Source organism: Phascolarctos cinereus, unplaced genomic scaffold (assembly GCF_003287225.1).
Source record: "Phascolarctos cinereus isolate Bilbo 61053 unplaced genomic scaffold, phaCin_HiC Scaffold_4;HRSCAF=312, whole genome shotgun sequence".
Taxonomy (NCBI): domain Eukaryota; kingdom Metazoa; phylum Chordata; class Mammalia; order Diprotodontia; family Phascolarctidae; genus Phascolarctos; species Phascolarctos cinereus.
The window spans coordinates 681,485,189-681,509,648 of NW_027555847.1; the positions used below are offsets into that span (position 1 = coordinate 681,485,189).

Below are 24,460 nucleotides of genomic sequence, written 5' to 3' on the forward strand. Positions count from 1 at the left end.
TCCAGGGACAGGCACAGCAAGAGATGGAAGGCCTGATGAGGGTCAAAAGAAAAGTTGATCTTTTTGCACTAGAGGTTCTCCACATTCCAGCTGGGAGATCAGGCTGACAGCAGAAGGTGGGAGTCGCCTTGTACTGGCACAGATAGAACATGGCTTGCCCTTGTCACCTTCCCTCAGGGGACACAAAGCTGGGAGGTCAGAGGAAAATTTAGACCATTCATGATTCCCCGGAATGAGGGAATTTGTTTTGTTTAACTAAGCATATTTGTTACAAGGAATTCATTGTTTGTTTCTATTTTTTCAATGGGTTGAGAGATGGGAGGAAGAGAAAATCGGTTTCTATTTTTTTTAATAAAGAAGGATATTGCAGATGTACAATGTTGTGCACACTCTTCATGTAGTCACTGTATTAAGTTTTACTTCATTGTTTACTTTGTTACAAGAGACCCATCACAGAGTGGGGGTAATCCCAAATGTACTATAAAAACAAAACATCAATATAATTAAGAAAATAAAACTAAGAAAGAGTAAAGACATTGGTGGGGGCTTATGATTTATTGTTTTGAATGGCTGCGGATCCCAAGATTATCTAGAACCTGGAGTATCTTTTCTGGTGACCTTTCATGTAAGAGGAAGGACACAAGCATTTATGAAATACCTAGTATGTGCCAGGCACTGTGCTAAGTGTTTTACAATTATTATCACATTTTATCCTCACAGCAACCCTGGGAGGTAGGTGCTATTATTATCCCCATTTTACACTTAAGGAAACTGAGGCAGACAGAGGTGAAGTTACTTGCCTAGGGTCACACAGCAGGCTGTATCTGAGGCCAGGTTTGACTTTAGATCTTCCTCACTCCGGGCCCAGGGTTCTGTCCACTGCGCTGCCACCATCTGCTAAGAAAGAAATAGAATGTTACTGACCCACAAGGAATGACAAACATGAAGAATTAATTCAGAGAAATATGGAAAATGACACAGAGGGAAGAAAGTGGAGCCAAAAGAACCATACCCACAATAACTGTAACAGTGTAAATAAAGTTGAAATGGAGAGGCAACAAAACTCAGGTCAATTGCAAAGGTCCATGGTAGTCAATGTCAACGTGACGGACAGTACTTGGCACACTGTTGCTGTCCAGTCATTTCAGTCGTGTCTGACTCTTCGTTTGCCATTGCCTTATCCAGCTCCTTTTACAGATGAGGAAACTGAGGCAAAGTGAGTTAAGTGACTTGCCCAGAGTCACACAGCTAGCAAGTGTCTGAAGACAGATTTGAACTCAGAAGGATGAAGCTTCCTGACTCCAGGACTGCCATTTTATTCACTGTGCCATCTAGTTACCCTCAAAGAGGAATACTAGACTAGAATTCTATCTCTCTGCAAATAACACAAACAGTGTTAGTCTAGGGAAAATGGTTTATAAATTCAAGCTGCTTTCCTGGTCACTATCTCTGAATAGGGAAGGACTGCCTCAAGCTATATCTAGAGGCTTTACTTCCTACCCACCAAATGCCAGTTTTACAATGCCCATCACAGAGTGAATCTAGGGAATAAGCCCATTTATCCAGATCAATAGCAAACAGAAATTAGAGAAATTCTACACATTAGAATATACCAGTAAATACATAGAATGAATGGGTCCTACCACTGGGAGCAATCCATCTCAACTATCTTACCCAGGTAGAAAGTCACCAAAGTCTTTATTGCAGCAAGCTGAAAATCAGTGATATGTCATGGAGCCGCCTGCTCTTCGTTGCTCCTTCTTCCCCAAATCTTTCTTTCCCTCCAAAGCACTCTGAATGAAAAGGGCCTGGAGTCCTGATGAATCCTCTCTCAAGGCTGGAATAGAAGACAAGAATTTCTGCTCTCCCAAGCCCTTACCAACTTTGCCCCTCACAGATACGGAGAACCAAGTAATCATTCTTTCCACTAATGTTTACACACAGAGGTGGGGAAGCTATGGCCTTGAAGCCACATGTAACCCTCTAGATCCTCAAGTGCAGCCCTTTCACTGAACCCAAACTTGAAGAACAACTCCAAAGAGCGGCTCTGTTGTCCCCACTCTTTCACTTATTTTCAACCACTCCCTCCTGACTCCTTCCCTACTGCCTACAAACATGCCTTTGTTTTTCCCATCCTAAAAACAAAAAACTAAAACTAAAAAACCTCGATCCTTCAGTCCCTGATAACTATACCATTTTCCTGGGTGGTCCACCCACCAGACCCTCCACCTCCCAATTACAGGCATTTTCTCTGCTGTGCCGATCCCTGCAAAGGATGTCCTTCCTCCACTCCACCTTACTAGCCTCCCTGGCTTCCTTTTAAGTGCCAACCAAAATCTCATCTTTTACAGGAAGCCTTTCCCAGTCTCTTAACTTTAGTGCCTTCCCTCTGTTAATTATGTCCTGCTTATTCTGCACAGAGCTTCTTAGTACATATTTGTTTGCTTGTTGTCTCCATTAGGTTGTAAGCTCCTGGAGGGCAGGGGCTGTCTTTTGCCTCTGTATCCCCAGAGCTTAGCACAGTGACTAGCATGTGGTAGGAGCTTAACAAATGTTTGGTGACTGGCACATTTACGGCCAGGCAGTGGGGTAAGTGGTAGGGATACAAAGAAAAGAAAGACAGTCTCTGCCTCAAGGAGATTACAACCTAATGGGGAACATATCATACTAATAACTACTTACAAACAAGCTATCAGGCAATGGGCAGCCCGAAGCCTTGGACAGAAGAGATTTTCAAGTGTTTGAGGAGGCTGCTTCCTTACAAACAGACATTTGCCTGTCACAATCGTCCGTTACAACTGAGCTCAGATCTTGCAGAAGTTACAGTCCAGATGCAGCATTAAATTTCATGCCTTTCAGTAAAGAATTGGTTTTTCAGCTGGGGCGTAGCTTATTTCTTCTCCTCCTCCCCTGGGGCACAGGCATATCTAAACACACAGAGGAAAAGAGAAACTGCCACAGCCGCCTCGTTGGCCCTTTTTGGCTCTTCACAGCCGCCGTAGCAGGGCGTATTCCACAGTGACCGTTTGGCATATTTCAAGACTGGAGGCCTCAGCTCCCGGCTCAGGCTATTATGAAGCCCCCTGTAAGGCGGCGCGCGGCTCCGGCGCGGTACCGAGGGTTGGCCCCGGCCGGGGTCCGCAGGGCCACGCTCTGGACCCCAGGAGAAAGCAGCAACTCCTCCGTTTACTGCAGGCACGAGACGGGAGAGAGAACCCGAGGCTGCGGAGCCGAGGCAGGGGCTGCCCCACCGGAGCGAGGCTGAGGTCCGGGGCGGGCCGAGGGGAAGGGGCAGAGCATGGCCCCGCCAGAACGAGGAAAGAGGCAGTGCGAGACTGCTGTGGGGGCGGGGCTGGAGGAAAAGGAGAAGTGAGGGATAGTAGCCTAGGGAGGCTGAAGGAGGGCGGAGCAAAGACCAGAGCGAGGCTGTAGGGGCGGGGATGAAGGGAAAGGGGCGGGGTTGAGTTGTGGGGGCACGTGCTGGGCGTGAGGCTGAGGGGAACGTCCATCAGTCCACCAGTCCTCTTTTATAAAGTGCCGGGTGTGTGCTAGACAGTGTGCTAAGCGCTGGGGGTACAAACAGAGGCAAAAGACAATCCATGCCCTTAAGGGGCTCACAGTGCATAGCAAGGTGCCCTGCCCATAGGATATACTTAATAAATGTTTACTGAGTGAATGAATCTAATGAGGGAGACGATATGCAAATAAGTACCTAGAAAGGAAGCTGAGTACAAGATGAGCAGAAGACAGTTGACAGAGGGAAGGCACTGGAATTAAGTGGGACTGGGGAAGGCTTCCTATAGGAGGTGGGATTTTGTCTGGGACTTGAAGGAAGCCAGGGAGGTCAGTGGTCAGTGGAGGAGGAAGAGCGTTCCAGGAATGGGGGACAGCCAGAGAGAATGCCCAGAGCTGAGAGATGGAGGGTCTTGTTTGTGGAAGAGGCAGGAAGATGGAAGAATAGTTGGTGGGGAGTAAGGTGTAAGAAAATTGGAAAGGGAAGAAGGGGCCAGGTCATGAAGGGCTTTGAATGCCAAGTAGAGCATTTTGTATTTGATCCTGCTGGCAACTGGGAGTCACTGGAGTTTTTTGAGTGGGGGGGGGTGACAAGGTTGGACCTTTGTTGTAGGAAAATCATTTTAATGGCTGAATGGACGATAGATTGGAGTGGAGAGAGATTTGAGCACACTTCAGAGGCTCCAGACCTACCTGCAGGCTATTGGAATAATCCAGGTGTGAGGTGATGTGGGCTTTCACCAGGGTGGTGACAGTGTCACAGACAAGAAGAGGAGTAGGAGAGATATTGCAAAGGTGAAATTATCATGCTTTGGCAAAGACTTGAATATGGGGAGTGAGAGATTGTGAGGAGTCCAAAATGACTTGTAGATTGTGGGCAACTAGGAGTGGGAAATGGTATAAAGGGAAAGACAATGAGTTCAGTTTTGGACGTGTTGAGTCAGGTATCTATTGGACATCCAGTTTGAGATATCTGAAAGGCAGTTGGAAATACAAGGCTGGAGATCAGCAGAAGGTTGGGGCAGGCAAGGTAGATTTGGGAATCATCAGCATAGAGATGATAATTAAACCTATGGGAGTTGATGAGATCACCAAGTGAAGTAGTATAGAGGGAGAAGAGAAGAAGGTCCAGGACAGAACCCAGAGAGACATCTATGGTTAGAGGGCATGATCTGCAGGAGGATTCAGTAAAGGAGCCTGAAAAGGAGCAGTCAGAGGAAGACCTTGAAAACCTAGAGAGGAGAGGGTATGAAGGAAGAGAAAATGATCCTGAGTGTCAAAGGCTGCAGAGAGGTCAAGGAGAATGAGGATTGAGAAAAGGCTATTGGGTTTGGCAACTAGGAGATCACTGATAACTGGAGAGAGCAGTTTTGGTAGAATAGGGAGGTCATGAGCAGGATTGTAAGGGGTTAAGAATTGTAAGAGTTAGAACAGTGAAAGTGGAGGCTCCTATTCTAGATGGCCTTTTCAAGAGGTTTGGCCATAAAGGCAAAGGAGATATAAGATGATAGTTATAAGGGACTGAAGGATCAATAGAGGGTTTTTTTGTTTTTGTTTTTGATTTTAGGATGGGAAAGACAAGGGCATGTTTGTAGGTGGTAGGGAAGGAGTCAGTAGGGAGCGGTTGAAAATAAGTGAAAGAGTGGGGACAACAGAGCTGCTCTTTGGATTTGTTCTGTGAAGTTTGGATTCAGTCAAAGGGCCACACTTGAGGATCTAGAGTGTTATATGTGGCTTCAAGGCCGTAGGTTCCAACCTCTGTGTCTAAACATTAGTGGAAAGAATGATTACTTGATTCTTCATATCTGTGAGGGGCAAAGTTGGTAAGGGCTTGGGAGAGGAGAAATTCTTGTCTTCGATTCCAGCCTTCAGAGAAGATTCATCAGGATTCTAGGCCCTTTTCATTCAGAGTGCTTTGGAGGGAAAGAAAGATTTTGGGAAGAAGCAGAAACATAGAGCAGCCAGCTCCATGACATATCACTGATTTTCAGCTTGCTGCAGTAAAGACTTTGGTGAATGTCTCCTTGGGTGAGACAGGCACTTCCAGTTGAGTTCAGATGGATTGCACCCAGTGGTACGACCCAGTCATTCTGTGTATTGCGTGGTATATTCTAATCTGTAGAACTTCTCTGATTTCTGTTTGCTATTAATCTGGATAAATGGGCTTATTCCCTAGATTCACTCTGTGATGGGCATTGTAAAACTGGCATTTGGTGGGTAGGAAGTAAAGCCTCTAGATATAGCTTGAGGCAGTCCTTCCCTATTCAGAGATAGTGACCAGGAAAGCAGCTTGAATTTATAAATCATTTTCCCTAGACTAACACTGTTTGTGTTATTTGCAGAGAGATAGAATTCTAGTCTAGTATTCCTCTTTGAGGGTAACTAGATGGCACAGTGAATAAAATGGCAGTCCTGGAGTCAGGAAACTTCATCCTTCTGAGTTCAAATCTGTCTTCAGACACTTGCTAGCTGTGTGACTCTGGGCAAGTCACTTAATTCACTTTGCCTCAGTTTCCTCATCTGTAAAAGGAGCTGGATAAGGCAATGGCAAACGAAGAGTCAGACACGACTGAAATGACTGGATAGCATCAATGTGCCAAGTACTGTCCTTCACATTGACATTGACTACCATGGACCTTTGCAATTGACCTGAGTTTTGTTGCCTCCCCATTTCAACTTTATTTACACTGTTACAGTTATTGTGGGTATGGTTCTTTTGGCTCCACTTTCTTCCCTCTGTGTCATTTTCCATATTTCTCTGAATTAATTCTTCATGTTTGTCATTCCTTGTGGGTCAGTAACATTCTATTTCTTTCTTAGCAGATGGTGGCAGCGCAGTGGATAGAACCCTGGGCCCGGAGTGAGGAAGATCTAAAGTCAAACCTGGCCTCAGATACAGCCTGCTGTGTGACCCTAGGCAAGTAACTTCACCTCTGTCTGCCTCAGTTTCCTTAAGTGTAAAATGGGGATAATAATAGCACCTACCTCCCAGGGTTGCTGTGAGGATAAAATGTGATAATAATTGTAAAACACTTAGCACAGTGCCTGGCACATACTAGGTATTTCATAAATGCTTGTGTCCTTCCTCTTACATGAAAGGTCACCAGAAAAGATACTCCAGGTTCTAGATAATCTTGGGATCCGCAGCCATTCAAAACAATAAATCATAAGCCCCCACCAATGTCTTTACTCTTTCTTAGTTTTATTTTCTTAATTATATTGATGTTTTGTTTTTATAGTACATTTGGGATTACCCCCACTCTGTGATGGGTCTCTTGTAACAAAGTAAACAATGAAGTAAAACTTAATACAGTGACTACATGAAGAGTGTGCACAACATTGTACATCTGCAATATCCTTCTTCTTTATTAAAAAAAATAGAAACCGATTTTCTCTTCCTCCCATCTCTCAACCCATTGAAAAAATAGAAACAAACAATGAATTCCTTGTAACAAATATGCTTAGTTAAACAAAACAAATTCCCTCATTCCGGGGAATCATGAATGGTCTAAATTCCTCTGACCTCCCAGCTTTGTCCCCTGAGGGAAGGTGACAAGGGCAAGCCATGTTCTATCTGTGCCAGTACAAGGCGACTCCCACCTTCTGCTGTCAGCCTGATCTCCCAGCTGGAATGTGGAGAACCTCTAGTGCAAAAAGATCAACTTTTCTTTTGACCCTCATCAGGCCTTCCATCTCTTGCTGTGCCTGTCCCTGGAGGAAAGAGGAAGAGGAAAGTTGGTGGGACTTTCTTCTGCTGCTTCACCCTGTTGTGCCTCATCTCCAAAGGAGAGAAGTAGTGCACAGGGCCTTCCATCTGACCATGTACCTTCCATTTCATGCTGCCCTTGTCTTTCGCCCGATCCGCATCATCCTTAGGGAAGAAGAGAAGCACCTTCCACTCAGTGAGGAACATTCTCACACCTCATCATACCTTACACATCCTAGTAATTCTGAATCCTTGTGGGTCATCATCCAAACCCCCCAGTTCCTTATTCTCGTCCTTCTCGACCCTCCCACTCCAAAGTTCCAACCAAATACCATCCTCCAGAGGCAGCTAGGTGGCACAGTGGATAGAGTACTGCTCCTAGATTTAGGAGGACCTGAGTTCAAATGCGGCCTCAGATACATAACATTTACTAGCTGTGTGACCTAGGCAAGTCACTTGACCCATGGCCTAGCCAAAAAAAAAAAAAAAACCCCATCCTCTACTTCCAGAATACCTGTTCCATAAGCAATAAACTTCCTTCTTCCTAATTGCTTTTCTTTTCCCACTCCTTCCATCTTCTGTCTATTACAGAAACCTGACTTCTTAATGGCGACATAGCCTCCCTGCCCACCCTTTCCAGTATTGGCTGTATCTTCATTCATTCCCCTTGGCTCCCTCATCAAGTTGGGGGTTCTGAATACTTCTTGTCCCTATTGACCTTCTAGGTTCCCTCCCTACCTCCATCACTCAGTAACCTCTCCTCTTTTGGGTTCATACTCTTCATCTCTGCTACCCATCAAAATCCTGGTAGCTCTTATCTACAGACATCCCCTTCTTTCTGAAATAGGTTTGGTACGTGGCTCACAATTTTCTCTCTTCCACAACTTCTGCCCTCCTATTAGGGGACTTCAGCATACATACTGATGCTCCCTTCGATACTCTAACCACTCAGTTCCTCAACCTACTCACGTCCCATGAGCTACTCCACCCTACTTCAGCCACACACAAAAAATAATCTTACCCCTGATCTTGCCATCACCCAAAAATGCACCACCACTGTGTTTTAGAATCTCCTTATCTGATCATGATCTATTCATTTTCCACCTCTTCCTCTGTCTTCTTTTGAAATCCTGTTCTTTGTCCATACTGTGACCTTCAATCCTTGACACCTCAGTTGTATCCTAGACCATCTTCCTGTACAGCCACTCTCTCTTCCTTTCTCATCTTCACCTCTTGGTGAACCAATTCAACTCCACATTGTCCTCATCTCTTCAGTCCTTAGCCCCCTTATCATTTCAACAATTGTGAAAGGCCCAACCTTGGATCATTCTCATCATCCACCAATTTTCACCTTTACTTCTACACACGTGTTGCTTAATGAAGGTGGAGAAAATCATCACAACCATTCTGACTGGGTCCAGGACACATTTATGTTACATAACCTTGACTGGGCTCTCACTGGTTTTAGGCAATCCTACTATACCTTCCTTATCAACTCACTATCCCACTCTCCACAACAACTCTTCCAAACCTTTTCATCCTCCTTCCCCCTTCTTAGCTGAGAACCTTGTCTCATATTTTATAGAAAAAATTGAGGCCATTCACTGAGAGCTCCTTCTTCTTCTCTCTTCCTTATTTTCTATCACTCAGGTACCTTGAAGTCACGTTCTTCTCCTTCACCCTTGTCCTGCATGATGAAGTGGCCTTGCTCCTTACCAAAGCTAACCCCTCTACTTGTTCAAGAGATCTCATTCCATCCTGTCTCCAACAGATTGCTACCTCTGTCAATTCCCACTCATTCATTTATTTTCTCATTCCCTACTGCTAGCAAACATGTCCAGGTCTCTCCCATTTTGAAAAAAAAAAACCCCTCACTGGATCCTTCCATTCCTGCTAATTAACATCCTGTTTCTCTTCTGCCCTTTGTGTCTAAACTCCTTGAGAAGGCCATCTACAAGAGGAGCGTCCAGTTTCTCTCCTTTTACTTTCCTTTTAACCCCTTACAATCCTGCTTATGACCTCATCATCCTATCAGAGCTGCTTTCTCCAGAGTTACTGATGGTCTTTTAATTGCCAAGCTCAATGGCCTTTTCTCAGTCCTTATTCTCCTTGACCTCTCTGCAGCCTTTGACACTGTTAAACGTTCTCTCTTTCCTAATATTCTCTTTTCTTTAGGTTTTTGGGATGCCACTCTCTCTTGATTCTCTTCCTAAATAACTGACCTTTTCAGTCCCTTTCATTGGATCCCCACGAATCCACACCCTCTAAACTGACCTCCAATCTTGAATCTCCAGTTGCCTGTCAGATAGTTCAAACTAGATGTCCAATAGATATATTGAACATGTCTAGAACAGAATTCATTATTCCACCCCCTAACCTTCCCCCTCCCACAACCTTCCCTATTATTGTAGAACAGTTGGGTCAAATTCAAACTGGGCCATAATGGTACATAAAGATCCTTGAATGTTGCATATTGACCTAGAAAACCAAATATTAATAGTTATCATGTTTTGTTGTCTTTAAAATTTACTTTGTTAAATTTTTCTGGTTGTATTTGGATCTGGTTCAGGCCAAACCCAAGAGTGTTGTGGGCTGCAGCTACTCCAGCGTGTTTGACACCCCTGCTGTAGAGGGCATCACCATCCTCCCAACCTCTCAAGCTTCTAACCTAAGAGTCATCCTGGACCCCTCACTATCTCTCACCTCCGTATCCAAGCTGTTGGCAAGGCATGTCGATTTTACTTTTGCAACATCTCTTAATATGGCCCATTCTCTCCTTAGCACCTTAGCTTTCTTAATTATTTTCTCTTTATCCTCTGTGTAGCTTATTTATACATATTTGTTTGCTTGTTGTCTCCCCCGTTAGACTGTAAGCTCCTTGAAAGCAGGGACTGTCCAGTGGCTTCTTTTTGTATCTCTAGCACTTAGCACAGTGCCTGGCACTTAGAAGGTACTTAATGAATATTTATTGACTGACTAGTACTAGTGATCATAGTTCTTTCTTATCATTCATAGCTTTCAAAGTTGTTTGTCTTTACAGTGTTGTTACTATTCTATAAAATGTTTTCCTGTTTCTGCTCACTTCATTCTTCATCAGTTTATAAAAGTCTGTGAAATTGATGCTTTTATATATTGATGTTATAATATCAATTGTTCCTCTGGTTCTGCTCACTTCATTCTGTGTCAGTTCATAGAAATCTTTCCATGGCTCTTTGAAATCATCTGTTTTCTCATTTATGACAGTCCAGGAGTATTCCAGTACATTTATGTATCATAACTCATTAAGCTATCCCTCAGTAATAGAAAGAATTTGGTAGGATCCTTTCTTTTGCTATTTTTGCAAATAGTGTATGTCATATTAGAATTAATTGTCCTTTGAATGTTTGATAGAATTCTCTTGTGAATCCATCTAGTCCTGAAGTTTTTTTTTCTTTGAAAGCTCATCTGTGACCTGTTCAATTTCTTCCTCTGAAATTGGGTTGTTTAAAGTTTCTACTTCTTGTTCTTTCAATTTGGGTATTTTATATTTTTGTAAATATTAATTTATTTTATTTAAGTTGCCAGTTTTGTTGGCATATGGTTGGGCAAAATATTTCTAAGAATATTCTTTATTTCTTTCTTATTTGTGAGAAATACTCCCTTTTCATTTTTGGTGCTAGTAATTTGATTTTCCTCTTTTTTTAAACCAAATTATCAATGATTTATCTATTTTTACATAGCTCTTAGTTTTATTTATTAATTCAATTTTTTACTTTCAGTTTTGTTCATCTCTTCTTTGATTTTTCCAGGATTTCCATTTTGGTTTTTAATTGTGTTCGTTTTAAATTTTGTTGGTTTTCTAGAATTTTAGTTGCATTCCAAATTCATCAATTTTCTGTTTGTTTCTGTCTCTCTGTCTTTCTCTCTGTTTTTGTTAATAAAACTGTTTAGAATTATACCTTTTCCTCTCTAAGACCTGTTTTGGCTGCATCTCAAAAATGTTTGTGTGTTGTCTCATTGCTGACATTACCTTTAATGAAATTATCTGCAATTTTTATGATTTGTTCTTTGACCTACCAATCCTCTAGGATTGAGTTATTTAGTCTCCAGTTCATCTTTAATACTTTTTAATAGCCCTTTAATATAATTTTTATCATAGTATGGTCAGTAATAATAAGGGTATTATTTTTGTTTTTCCATACTTATGAGGTTTTTATATTCAGGGACATAATCAATTTTTATAAAGGTACTATGCACAGTTTAGAAATATTTATGCTCCTCTTTCTCTTCAACAAAAACTAGAGTTCTGTCATATTTAATTAAAAAATAATCTGTTTGGTTCTTAACTTCTTTCTTATTTACTTTTTGATTAGGTTTATCTTTGGTTCATAGGGATAAATTGAGGTCCCCCCTCTTATAGTTTTATTGTGTATTTCTTCTTGTAAGTCAATTAGTTTTTTCTTTCACATATCTAGAAGCTATGCCATTTGGTGCATTTATGTTAAATATTAGAACTGATTCGTCGTCTGTTTCTTTTCAGCAAAATGTAGTCTTCCTCCTTATCTATTTTAATTTAGTCTGTTTTTGCTATTGCCTTGTCCCAAAGCATAATTACCACCCCTGCTTTTTTGTTTTCAGTGTAGGCATAATAGCTTTGATCCAACTCTTTTTCTTAAACTTGAGTCTTTATGTTCCAAGTGTGTTACTTGTAAACAAAATATTATTAGATTTTGCTTTTCAATCCATTCTGCTAACACATTCTCTTTTATGGGTGAGTTCATTCTAATCACATTCACAGTTATGATAATTATTTCCTTTCTTCCTGTTCTCTTATATTTTTCCTGTTCTGTACTCCTCACCCCCCATTTATTTCTATTTTCTTTTTTCTTTTAACCTTTTCTTCACTATCGCCTTTTGACATTTAAGGTTTGTTCAGCTTATGACTAATCCTTCCCTGAATCTACCCTCTTCCTGTTGCTATCTGCGTCCTTATTGAATTGAACACATTCCTACACCAAACTTTATGTGTGCATTTGTGTGTATGTGTTCTGCCTTCTTTTGATCAGTTTAGATGAACGTTGAAGTTCAAATCATACCAGCTCCCTCACAGTGTCCGTGTTTGAATACAGTTTTACTTCTGCACAACCAGATTAGGCATGTTAGTAAGTTCTCTGTTTTTCCTCCCATTTCCCCCTAATGTGTCCTTTCTCCTTCTTCTCCCCTTTTTTCTTGTGGCATCTCCAAGATGTAACAAAACTACTTATGAATCTTCTGTCTCAATTGACTACTTCTATGACCTCTTGTGACATTAGGATTCTAAAACAGTAAGTAATTTTAATATCCTCCCCTCCATTATAATAGACACGGTTCATCTTTATAAAATCTTTTTTTAAGCTTGTTTGTAATATCTCTGTGCTCTAATATGTGGCCACCTTTAGTAGAAGTTTTGTGTGGTGCTGAGATATATATACATTCTTACATATATGCATATAATACATATATATATATATATATATATATATATATATATGTATATATTCTTTTGCAGTCCCATTTGAAAGATTCTATCAGTCTCTTAGCTCCAGTTTCTCCAGCAATATGTTCAATTCTATATTTTCCCTTTTGTTTATATTTCCTTTAGATTTATTTAAAACTGACTGAGGGACATTAAAGTCTCCTACTGTAATTATTTAAATGTCTCTGTCTTCTTGTAATTGAGGTATTTTTTACTTTATTAATTTGATGCTAAGGTATTCAGAGCATATGTTTAACATTGATATTGATTTGTTGTTTGTATTCCATTAACTATAATGTAGTTTCCTTGTTTATATGGTGAGGAGTTTTTTGTCTGATAGCATGATCATAACTTCTGCTTTTTTTTAATCCACCTAATGCATGGTAGATTTTCTTTCAACTCCTCGTTTTTTATTCTACAATAAAACATAGTGGGGTTTTATATTCTTATCTGTCACTCTGTTGTTTTATTGGATTGTTTAAATCATTCACATTCAAAGTTAAAAGAGTTAGTTATTTTTAAATATTTGTCTTTAACATTGTATTATATGAATTAAGATTTTTTCTTTTTTTCTTTACAGATATTACTTTATCTACAGTTACTTTTATTTAGTCTACTTAAATCCAGCCCTCTTTTTACAGGCTCTTTTCCCTTCACCTTCATTCTCCCTTGCTTTTATTTAACTTTTTAATCCCCCCTTTTGTTCTTTCATTTATCTAATTATGTAATTGTTTCCTTCATTTTTCTTCTCATTAAGTAGTTAGTTAAAATCTCCTTTCTTATCCTCCCCTGGTGCCAGTTGTCAGGATCTCTGATTCCCCTTCTCCTGAGGCAGGAAAGCAAAACACTCTCTGCAAGGTAATGCCCTCTCTGAGCACCAAATCCTTATATATTATACCCATATTTTAAGGTCCTCTGTATCTCATTACAGAATATATTTCTCCTTCCACACCCAAGGGAGTGCCCTTCAGTGGGTTCCCTTCCTATCACTGAATTGAGATTTCCCGTTTTCTTTTTTCATACATGGTCTCTCCCTTTGCCACTCTATCCATTCTTCCATATCGCATCTTCTTCCTGAGACACCACAGGAGTTATTTTCCTTCAGTGTTTACCCTTGACTTGATTAGAGTAAATTGCATGTTCCTTAATATCTTCTAGCTCTTCTCCCCCTTCTTAGTTGTGTTCCAACTCTCCAACCTAGTCCCTCAGAGAAGACTGTTCCAGATGTATTGGGGGGTTGTGTGGTCTGGTCCATGGTGTTTCAGATCCATTTCTCTACCATCATTTCTGTTTAAGTTCCATTTTCATTTTTTATCTTCTTATGTGCTTTTATAAAGAAATCTTTTAATGGTTCTTCTGCTTTTATTTGTTGATATTTTACCCCACAGGTCTTTCTATTTCTAGGGTTTTTTTCCCTTTTAGTAATCTCTCCAGTTGGGCTCATTCATTGTTTTGCTTCCTGTGTAGCTGTATTTATTTACCTTTCTTATGTTTCTCTTGTTTTGGGTATTTGCCAAGAGAATAACCTGTTCATATCTAGGGGTTTTTTTTTGTTTTGTTTTGTAAAAATGCTTCAAATGCCTTTTTTTCAAATTGAATTTCCTTCTTTTTCTTGATGATTAGGCTTAAGTTTGCAGGATATGTCACTTTGGGTTTTACGTTGAGCTCCTTTGCTAATAATAGCTAATATTAATGTCATGTTTAAAGGTTTGCAAAGTGCTTTACAATATTATCTGATTTGATCCTCACAACAACCCTGGGAGGTAGGTGCTATTTTCACCCTTATTTTACAGTTGAGTAAACTGAGTCAGACAGAGTTTAGATGACTTGCCCAGAGTCACAAAACTAGTAAATGTCTGAAGGCAGATTTGAACTCAGGTCTTCCTGGCTCCAACTCCAGTGTTATATCCATTGTGCTACTCTTTGCCCTTTGAAATGCTTTATTCCATTCTCTTTTGCAGCTTCAGGTAGCTACAAAGTAGCCTTATCCAGTTCAATTTTCTTTTCCTTTGTTTTTGGTGGTCTTTCTCCTGGTCATTAGTAAAATTTGTTGTTTATTATTGAAAAATGTTCATTTTAACCACTGTGTGTTCTGGAGTTTGCTGTATAAGGTTTCCTTCTGTAGGCAAACTGTGGAGTCTTTCAATTGGTACTTTGTTTTCTGTATTCAGAAGTTCTGGGTAGTTTTTCTTGTATTATTTTGTGAATTGTAGTCTTCACGGTTTTTTAGTTGTATTCTTCAGGAAGACCTATAATCCTTAAATTATCTCCACTTGTTCTGTTCTTTCAGATCAATGTGTTACTTGTATGGAGATCATGTTTTCTTTTAATGTGATTGCTTTTTGCTTCTCTTCTGCCAGAATGTCATTCATTTCTGTGTATTTATATTTCCAATCAAGTTCTTTTCTTTTGTGAGATTTTTTAAAGAATTTTTTTCTAATTACATGTAAGAGCAATTTTAAACATCAATTTTTTTTAAACAAATGTTGAATTCCAAACTCTCTCTCTCTCCCTTCTTCCCCACCCCTCTCCTTGAGAAGGCAAGCAATTTGATACAGTTTATACATGTGCACTCATGGAAAACATATTTCCATATTAGTCATGTTGTGAAAGAAAACACAGACAAAAAAATCCCAAGGAAAATAAAGACATTTTTTAAAAGGTGTGCTATGATCTTCATGCAGACTCTATCAGTTCTTTCTGTGGAGTTGGATAACATTTTTCATAATAAGGCTTTGGAACTGTCTTGGATCATTGTATTACTGAGAATAACTAAGTCATTCACAGTTGTTCGTACTGTTATTCTGTATAATGCTCTCCTCGTTCTGTTTACTTCACTTTGTATCAGTTCATACAGGTCTTCCCAGGTTTTTCTGAAAGCATCCTGCTTATGATTTCTTATAGCATAATAGTATTCTATCACAATCTTATACCACAATTTGTTCAGTCATTCCAAAATTGGTGAGCAGTTTCTAATTCTTTGCTACCGCAAAAAAGATTTACTGTGAATATTTTTGTGCATATGAGTTCTTTCCATCGTTTTTGATCTTTTGGGTACAGACCTAATAGACCCTTAGTATCTCAATTTTCCCACATCCCCTCCAACATTTCTCATTTTTCTTTTCTGTCATATTAGCTAATGTGATAGGTGTGAGGTGGTACTTCAGAGTTGTTTTAATTTGCATTTCTCTAAGCAATAGTGATTTAGAGCATTTTTTTTTCATATGGCTGTTGATAGCTTTTGATTCTTCTGAATACTGTCCGTTCATATCCTTTGACCATTTATCAACTTGGGAAATGACTTGTATTCTTACAGATTTGACTCAGTTCTCTATATTTGAGAAATAAGTCCTTTATGAGAGAAACTTGCTATAAAGTTTTTCACAGTTATTATGATTACTCTGTATTTCCCTTTACCCAATTTTTCACCTGTTTATGTGTCTGTCTGTCTCTCTCTCTCTCTCCTTTGACTGTATCCCATTTCAAAAGTGTTTTGCTTCTAACCCCTGTCTCCCCCAGTCTGTTTTCTCTTCTATCAGCACCCTCCCCTCTTTTGTCCTTTTCCTTCCACTACTCCTTAGGGTAAGATAGATTTCTATACCCAACTGAGTGTGTATGTTATTCACCCTTTGAACCAATTCCAATGAGAATAAGGTTCAAGTGTTGTCTGCCACTTCCCCACCCTCCCCCATCTTCCCCTTCACTGTAAAAGCTCTTTTGTGCCTCTTTTATGTGAGATAATTTACTCCTTTCTCTCCCTTCCCCCTTCTCCCAGTGCATCCCTGTTTCTCACTCCCTAATTTTACACTTTTACATATCCCATCATAGTCCTCCTTTCTAACCCTTTAATTTTATTTTTTTAAATATTATCCCATCATACTCAACTCATACTTATGCCCTTTGTCTATGTATACTCCTTCTAACTCCCTAATAATGATGAAATTCTTATGAGTTACAAGTATCATCTTCTCAAGTAGGATTGTAAACAGTTTAGCCTCATTGACTCCCTTGTGATTTCTCTTTTCTATTTATGTTTTCATGCTTAGGATTTGTATTTGAACATTAAATTTTGTATTCAGCTCTGATTTCTTCACCAGGAATGCTTGAAATTCCCCTATTTCATTAAAGAAGATTATACTCAGTTTTTCTGGGTAGGTTATTGTTGGCTGTAATCCTGGTTCTTTCAGCTTCCAGAACACCATTATCCAAACCCTCCAGTCCTTTAATGTAGAAGCTGCTATCCTGACTGTGGCTCCACGATATTTGAATTGTTTCTTTTTAGCCACTGGCAGTATTTTCTCATTGACCTGGGAAGCCTGGAATTTGACCATAATATTCTTGGGAGTTTTCATTTGGGGATCTCTTTCAGGAAGTGATTGCTGGATTCTTTCAACGTCTGTTTTACCCTCTGATTCTAAGACACCAAGGCAGTTTTACTCAATAATTTCTTGAGATATGATGTCTAGGCTCTTTTTTTTTTTAAATCATGGATTTCAGCTCGTTCAATATCGCTTCAATTGTGTTTCCTTGATCTATTTTCCAGGTCAGTTGTTTTTCCAATGAAATATTTCACATTTCTATTTTTTCATTCTTTTTATTTTCTTTGATAGATTTGTGATGTCTCATGAAGTCATTAGTTTCCACTTGCCCAATTCTAATTTTTAAGGAATTATTTTCTTCAGTGACCTTTTGTTCCTCTTTTCTCATTTGGCCAATTCTACTTTTTAAGGAGTTCTTCTCTTCAGTTGATTTTTGTGCCTCTTTTTCTCATTTGACCTATTATGTTTTTTAAGGTGTCATTTTCTTCAACATTTTTTGTGTCTCCTTTACAAGTTCTTGAATCTTTTTTTCATGATTATCTTGCATCACTTTCATTTCTTTTCCAAATTTTTCTTCTACTCTTATTTCATTTTAAAAATCCTTTTTGAACTTTTTCAAGAATTCTTTTTTTTTGCCTGAGATCAATTCATATTTTTATTTGAGGCTTTGCATGTAGCTGTTTTGACTTTCTTGTCTTCTGAGTTTGTGTTTTAATCTTTACTATCACTGAAGTAACTTTTGATGGTCAGGATCCTTTTTTGTTGTTGTTTGCTCATTTTCCAACCTATTTCTTGATTTTGATTTTATGTTAAAGATGGCCTCTGCTCCTGGGACAAAGGGGGCACTGTCCCAAGCTTGTGGGTTTTTTTGTGCCAATGTTTTCAAGGCTAGTTCTGGAGATCAGCAAGTTTTCAATTCTTTCAAGGTGGTGTGATCCAAGGAAAGTGTGCTCACCTTCTCCTGGCCTGTGCTCTAGTCTGTGAGCACTCTTCTCCCCCCTGGTACTGTGACTAGGGCCCTGCTCCCCTGGGCCACAAGTTCTGGTGTGCTAATGCTTGTTTTCACCCTGGGACTGCAACCTGGAAGCACTTATGGGCAATGCAACAGAGCCCTGCACCCAGTGCCAGCCAAGGATCCCTTGAAATCGGCTAATGTTGCTGATTCAGTCACCCCCAAGGCCTCCTGCTGGCTTGCCAGGGTGTTGCCTGTGCTCTACTCTTGCCCCAATGAGACAGACCTTTTTTGCTGTCCTTTCAAGTTCTCTTGGGCTGGAAAATGGTTTCACCCTATCCTTTCATTACTTCTGCTATTCCAGAATTCATTTTGAGGCATTATTTTAAAGTTGTTTGTAGGGGAATTTGGGAGCACTCAGGTGAGTCCCTGACTTTACTCCTCCATCTTGGCTCCACCTAACTTAAAGGGGTAAGATTTTCTATGGTGGATTCAGGTTTTTTGTATTCTTCCAACTTTTATCTATTTGTTTAACTATTTATTTTGCTGTACAGGCCATAAGTTTTGCTTTCACAATTCTTATTTCCCTCTGAAATCATTTGGGAATAATCTGCTTTGGTTCTATAAACTTTTGGGAAGAACCCACAGGATCTCATGCCTTATCAGGCTAAAATGTTTAAAGAAAATGGTTAAACTTGGTCAAAAATCTTGCTGGTTGCTTTCCCTTTTCTTTTATTATCTTACCTGCTGATTTATCTGCTTGTGCTCAAGGTTTTTAATGGAATTTTCTTCCTCATATCTCTGGGTTTTTTCCCTTATATTCTATCACTCACTTTCTAATTTCTTTCCCTTTGATGGCAGATCCTGCACAGGTTGAAACTCACAGTTGTCTCAGTCTCTTCCCATATTGCCCTCAGTCTTTGGCATCAGAAATCGCCTCAGCTGGATGCCAGTCTCCTTTCCTTCAGGCTTGTACATTCTCCCTGCTCTCCTCTCCTCCCCAGTTGTACCCTGCACCAGCTCCCTCTGAATTTTCTTCTCTAGTTGAGTGCTGCCCCAAGCAGAGGACACTTCCATTCTTCTCTACCTTCCTTCATTTGGCAGCAAGGAAATTGTTGAATGGTTCCCAGAGCACAAGCCTTCAGGTTGGGTTCTGCTGCCCTAATAGATGTTGGGGCCTTAGGGATTACCCTTCTCTTTGTTAATTCATCTGATTGTTATCTTATTAGGGTTTTTGGTGTCTTGTTTTGGAGAGATTGCTGTAATTAGTCTACCTCCTGTGCATAATTCTTAGCTGAAGAACTTGGAGAGTTGTTGAAGACTGTCAAAAATGTCTGGTCTGCCATCTTGCTAGTCGTGTGGTCTGGTCACTTACCTTTTTCTCCAATCAGTCAGAGAACATGATTAGTTCAAAGCAAAGTGATTCCATGAAATAGCATAGTGAGAAGGTTTGCAACATTCTTCACGTGAACACAGAACGCTTCTGCCCACAAATATGCACACCATCAGTGAGAAGAGTGTGCATGTTTGGGATCACGCATGAAGTGCTCACATAAATGAAAGAACAGGCATTTATTAAGTGCTCACTGTGTGCTGAGCACCACACTAATTCCCGGGGCTACAAATAACAAAAGCAAAGGTAGTCCCTGTCCTCAAGGGGCTTACATTCTATTGGGGCAGGTAAGTCCAGAAAGTTAGTGAGATAGTGAGTTGGGTCCTAGGTGCGTTGAATGATATATCCCATCCAGGAACACTGACAGAACTGGTTTAATCCTAGTTTATACTTCCAGAACTGGAGAGGTAGGGGTAGAGGAAAGGGCACACCACATACAGCACCAAGTGAGATAGCTGTGCAGATGGCCAGAGAGGAAAGAGGGAAGTGAAACATGGCTGGCCTTTCCCCACATTGTGACCTAAGAGATGGAACCACTAATTAGGAGAGTGGGGCCCCAGGCCAAAGTTCTAGTCCCAGAGGTATGGTCTCTGGGAATACCTGTAGAGGTGCAACTTGCACCACTGGCTACAAGATCTTTGATGTTTTCTGGTAATGTTACAATGATAACAATAATAAAAACAGCTCACATTTATATAATGCTTTAATATTTACAAAGCACTTTACAAATATTATTGCATTTTACAAGGTAATGGCTTCAGAAAAACCTGGGAAGACTTATATGAGCTGATGCAAAGTGAAGTGAGGAGAACCAGGAGAACCTTGTGCACAGTAACAGCAACCTTGTATAATGATCAATTGTAAAAGATTTAGCTACTCTAATCAATGCAGTGATCCACAACAATTCCAGAGGACTCATCATGAAAAATGCTGTCTACTTCCAAAGACAGAACTGATGAATTCAAAGTGCATACTGAAGCAAAATTTTTTCACTTTTTTTTTGGTTTGCAACATGGCTAATGGGGAAATGTTTTGTATGACTTCATATATATAATGGTTATTGTATTTCTTGCCTTCTCAGTGGGTGGGGGAGGGATTGAAGGGAGGGAGAGAATTTGGAACTGAAAATAAATATTTTAAAAGAGAATTCACAAAGAAAAAAGAAACAAATATTACCTTATTTTGTCCTCAGAAATACCCTAGCGAGAGAAATGCTATTATTTTGCTTGTTTGTTTGGTTTTTTAGGCATTTGGGGTCAAGTGACTTGCGCAGGTCACACAGCTAGTAACTGTCAAGTGTTTGGTCTGAGGCTGAATTTGAATTCAGGTCCTCCTGACTTCAGGGCCTGTGCTCTATCCACTGCACCACATAGCTTCCCCCCAGAAGTTCTATTATTATCCCCATTTTACAAACAGTCCTAGGAGATGGGATCTGTATCTTGTCTTCTTCAAGTAGCCTTTCCTGTTCCTCCTTAACCTTAGTGCCTTCCCTCTGAAATTATTAGCTTATGAGATGATTGGCTGTGACACCCTGAGGAAATTACTTAACCTTTCTCTGCCTCAGTTTCATTATCTGTAAAATGAGGATAAAAATAGCACTTCCCTCCCAGGGTGTTTGTGAGACTAAAATAAGATTTTAAATCATTTTAAATAAGACTTAAAAGTCTTCAAGCTAACCATGCTTGGTTCCTTTAACTGATCATGGCATAAATTTACCTGTTAAAATACATTCTGAAGAAACATGCAGCTGAGTGGCTCACTGAATAGAGCCCTGGGCCCTGGAATTCAAGATTCAGGAAAGCATGAGTTCAAATAGGTCCTCAGATGGATTTAGCTGTGTGACCCTGGACAAGGCACTTACTCTGGATCCTGCTCAGTTTCTTCAACTGTATAATGGGGATAACAATAGCACCTACCTCTCAGGGTTGTTGTCAATATCAATGTAAAGCACTTTGTAAGTCGTAATTGTTGTTATTTAGTCATTTCAGTCCTGTCAGACTTCATGACCCCATTTGAGTTTTCTTGGCCAAGACGCTGGAGTGGTTTGCCATTTCCTTCTCCAGATCATTTTATGGATGAGGAAACTGAGGCAAAAAGGGTCCAGCTAATGTCAGAGACTGAATTTCAACTCAGATCTTTCTGACTCCAGGCCTGATGCATCACCACTATCTACTGTACCACCTAGCTGCCCCATAAATCTTGAAGTGCTATATAAATACCAGTTCTTATCACCAATTTATCCTCTATAAACCTTGTTTGCATGGAGCCTTTCCTTCCCATTCCCCACCCCCAGCTCCCTCTTGTTTCCCCAGCACTTAGCACAGTGCCAGACAAAAAGAAAGTGCTTAATAAATGTTTGTTGACTGTGACTATGACCTCTCCCAGCTAACAAAAACCAGGCAGAGTGCGCCCAAGCTAAAATACATGCTTTCCTTTTTTATCCCTGTGTCTCCATGGAGATCAGGGGCTTCTATTACAGATAATTATCTAATCCAGGGCTAGATACTGTCAGCTACTCCCAAGCTTCCCTCAGGTTTAGCTGCTAATAAATCTGAGGCTGGAGAAGAGGTGAACGAGGCAGGCAAGCTCACTGCTCTTCCCTCACTCAGGCAAAATCCCCGTCTTTATTGTGCGTGACAGTGAGAGGCAAAGCCAGGCGGCTTCTGTGCTAGTGGAGAAACCCCCGTCTTTATTATGTGTGACAGTGAGAACCAAAGCCAGGCAGCTTCTGTGCTAGTGGAGAAACCCCCGTCTTTATTGTGTGGGACAGTGAGAGGCAAAGCCAGGCGGCTTCTGTGCTAGTGGAGAAACCCCCGTCTCCCTGCAGGTAATTGGGCACGATTTGTTCCTCTGCTTCCCTATCTTTGCCTTTCTTTGTGTCCCCAGCACTTAGCACAATGCCTGGCACATAGTAGGTGCTTAATTCAGTGCCTGTTGGTGATAATGATATTGACCACATACTTTGTTCCCAGCTTTGTAGTCAATAAACATTTATTAAGCACTTGCTATGTGCTGGGCACAGTGCATACAGCCATACTACACTAGTGTCTCAGATAATGGTATAAACATTTTTGAACATATGGGACCTTTTTTTCCTGTTAAGAATTTTTCACTGTTGGAAGTTCTTTCTTCTCTTAAAATATGATCTATTACATTCCTCTGTCCACCCACTAGCCCCCCGCTCTGCTGTTTGGGGCCCAGCAGAATAAGCGTGAACCATCTTTCCCATCATAGCCCTTTGAACATCTAATAGAAGATGGTCACATAGGTCATTTGATCTAAGTTGGGTGGAAGCTCCAGAACAGCAGATTTAGTCTCTGTGAAAGGAACAACCACCTGCCAGTCAGGGGTGTACACAAGAGGAGTATGTGGCCTTGGGTGTAGTGGATTTCCCTTCTGAAGCTGGTCAGGTGAGGATGAGGTAGTTACTAGGCAGGCTGAATGAAGGGACCCCAGTGGGCAGCTAGTCCAAATCCATATCGGATCGAGAATTCCTTCCTTTCTATAACATACCTGACAGCTGGTCTTCTATACTTTGACTTGACAGGACTCCCTAAATCTTTTCTCAAACCTAATCACTTGCACATTTTGATAATCAATCAATTATATTTTTTATTTTGTATATATTTATAGATAATACATTTATATAATTTAAATTATGTATTTGTGATCAGTCCATTGCTTTTATTAAGTGTCCCTAGTGCAGCTTTGTGAAAATTAATCCATGCTGTCAGGGAAGAGGGAACATGCGGGTAGAGCAAAGTATAGGCTCAACACACTTGAACTACCCAGCCAAGCATTGGAGTGCCCCTTGTGGCCTTTCTTTGTGGCTGCATTGTACTCAGGCAGTGAGGAAATGATGTCAAAAGCCTGAGCCTTTAGTCCTATGAAGCAATCAAGTGTCAAAAATAACTGAACACCTTTTCAGGAAAAACTAGCCTGACTTGCCTGAGGGGAGACGTTGGACCTCATTTTCTTGTGCTTCACAGATATCGCGTATTTAAAAATCGAAGGTTTGTGTCAGCTTTGCATCAAGGAAGCCATTTTTCCAGTATCATCTGCTCACATGATGCCTCTGTGTCACATTTTAGTAATTCTCACAATATTTCAGACTTCTTCAATATTATCATAGCTGTCATGGTGATCTGGAATCAATGATCTTTGATGTTACTACTGCAATTGTTTGGGGCAACACGACCCGTGCCCATATAAGATGGTGAACTTAATCAATAAATGTTGTGTGTGTTCTGATGGCTCCACCAACAGGCCATCTCTCTCTCTTCCTTGGGTCCTCCTATTCCCTGACACACAACAATATTCAAATTAGGCCACTTAATAACCCTACAATGACCTTTGAGTGTTCAGGTGAAAGAGTCAATTTGATGGGACAAACTTCATTGTTGTCTAATTTTAAGAAATTACCACAGTCACTCCAGCCTTTACCAACCAACACCCTGCTCAGCCAGCCCCCATCAACATTGAGGCAAGACCCACAACCAGTAAAAAGATTACAACTCTCTGAAGGCTCGTTTGATGGTTAGCATTTTGTTAGCAATAAAGTATTTTTTAATTAAGGCATGTACATTGTTTTTTAGGCATAATACTGTTGCATACTTAATAGACTACAGTATAATATAAACATAACCTTTAAATGCACTGGGAAACCAAAAAATTAATGTGACACACTTAATTTCAATATTCTCTTAATCGCAGTGGTCTGGAACGGAACCCACAATATCTCCAAGGCATGCCTATATTGCTCCTACCACCCTCCACTCCTGGGTGGAAAGGTCCTTGTTAAGGTCTTCCAGATGACCTTCCACCATTAAGATGACTTTAGGGCTGTTAACTGGTTAACCCTAACCACCATAATTCAAGAAAGCAGCACTAAATCAGAAAGGGGGAAAACTCAGACACAAATATAACAATATGAAACAAATGATATAACCATTCCCTGCAGGAGTGACTGAATCTGGGAGAATCTCAGGAAGGACCAGTCCTGGGTCTAAATGATCATGTGATGAATGATAGCACATCTTTCCAGTTCAGTGGGTCCTGGTATATAAAAAGGTAGCCATAAGCA

General features: G+C 40.3%; 2 protein-coding genes and 1 long non-coding RNA gene across 3 annotated transcripts in view; 2 read left to right on the forward strand and 1 right to left on the reverse strand.

The window, feature by feature from the left end:
- Positions 1–532, forward strand: part of LOC110203896 (mucin-16-like) — a 162,953-nt gene extending 162,421 nt beyond the window's left edge. Inside the window, exon 17 of the mRNA XM_078154193.1 lies at positions 6–532. The gene's annotated coding sequence lies outside the window, so the exon portion shown is untranslated. The remainder of the gene's footprint in view (positions 1–5) is intronic.
- LOC110204393 (mucin-16-like) overlaps positions 1–24,460 on the reverse strand; it is a 148,936-nt gene that overhangs the window by 104,525 nt on the left and 19,951 nt on the right. The window lies entirely within an intron of this gene.
- LOC144457106 (uncharacterized) lies at positions 2,947–23,036 on the forward strand. Its single transcript, XR_013486452.1, has 3 exons — positions 2,947–3,266; positions 6,337–6,430; positions 20,126–23,036. It is a non-coding gene; the product is annotated as an uncharacterized LOC144457106 (long non-coding RNA).